A 1,326-nucleotide genomic window follows, 5' to 3' on the forward strand; every position below is an offset into this window, starting at 1 on the left:
AGAGCACAGAGCTCCAACCGCCTGAGCCACCCAGCCGGCCCCTTGAAATGTTTTTGACAAGACTCAATACCCATTCCTGATTTAAAAGTGAAATCCCTCAGCGTAATTGCAATTGATTAATGCTTCCTTAGTACAATAGTCAATCTTATCTTAGCCCTAAAGCCAGTATTTTTTTCTAAAGGATAGTTTTTATTTTATGTACAGAAAACACCAACGGTGTACACTCAGCCCAGCTTGTTGGCCAGTTCTTTAGCCTTTGCCTTTGCCAGCTTGGCAATGCGAGCCACCAACGTGGGGCCCAGGACGTTGCCTCCCCAGTGACAGCGGATCTCATCGTATCTGTGGTTGTAATTGGTCCGGAGAGCTTCCACCAGCTTAGCCAGCGCTCCTTTGTCTTCCGAGTTAACCTGTGTGAAGGCGACGGTGGTGCAGGTCTTCCTGTGAACTAGACGCCCCAGCCTGGCCTTCCCCTTGATAATGTAGTAGAGAACCCCCATCTTACGGCACAGGGCAGGCAGAAAGACCACCAGCTCGGATGGGATCCACGTCATGTGCAGTCACCACCAGCTGAGCCTTCCTGTTCTCCACCAAAGTGGTGACAGTATCAACCCCTGCTCGAAGGACAGGTGGCCTCTTGGTGGGAACATCCCCCTTGCCAGCAGCTTTTTTCTCAGTTCGAGCCAACAACCTCTGCTTCTTCTCTTGCTTTGTCTCTGGTCTGTACTTGTGAGCCAGCTTACGCAGTTGAGTAGCTGTCTGGCGGTCCAAGGCCTGGGTGAACTGGTTGATGGCAGGAGGCACTTTCAGATGCTTATAGAGAATAGCTCTTTGCCGCTGTAGCCGAATGTACCCGGGCCATTTGACAAAGCGGGTGAGGTCCCTTTTGGGCCGGATGTCATGTCCAATACCAAAATTCTTGGGCCTTTTCTCAAACGGGATTTACCACCTTCTTGGCCTCCTGCTTCTTCACGACAGCAGGGGCTGGCACCACCTTCTCCCCCTTAGCCTTCTTCCCTTTCGGCATCTTGGGTAGTGGAAGGAGTGAGAAAGAAAAGAGAATTGTGGGAAATGTCAAGCCAGTATCTTCATAAAGGCGGAAACAGTGGAGGCATTCCCACTAAAGACAGGAAAAAGACTTAGGTGCTCATTATCTTCAACATGATTTAACATTTAAAAAATTATTTTCCTAAGCAATCAGGCAAGATTACATAGTGAGAAGCAGAAGAACTAGGAAGTAAGAAATGAAAACATCCTTATTGACAATTGATGTCAAAGTCTACATGGAAACCCCAGGGGAATTAATGATTAAATCAATGATTAAAAAGT

At 48.0% G+C, this 1,326-nt stretch overlaps 1 pseudogene; it reads right to left on the reverse strand.

Annotated features, from left to right (window-relative positions):
• Positions 1–204: 204 nt before the first annotated feature.
• LOC109448228 (large ribosomal subunit protein eL8 pseudogene) lies at positions 205–1,024 on the reverse strand (annotated as a pseudogene).
• Positions 1,025–1,326: the final 302 nt, after the last annotated feature.

The sequence above is a fragment of the Rhinolophus sinicus genome, chromosome 3 (genome assembly GCF_057876585.1).
Source record: "Rhinolophus sinicus isolate RSI-liver-muscle chromosome 3, RSI-T2T, whole genome shotgun sequence".
NCBI classification, from domain to species: Eukaryota; Metazoa; Chordata; class Mammalia; order Chiroptera; family Rhinolophidae; genus Rhinolophus; species Rhinolophus sinicus.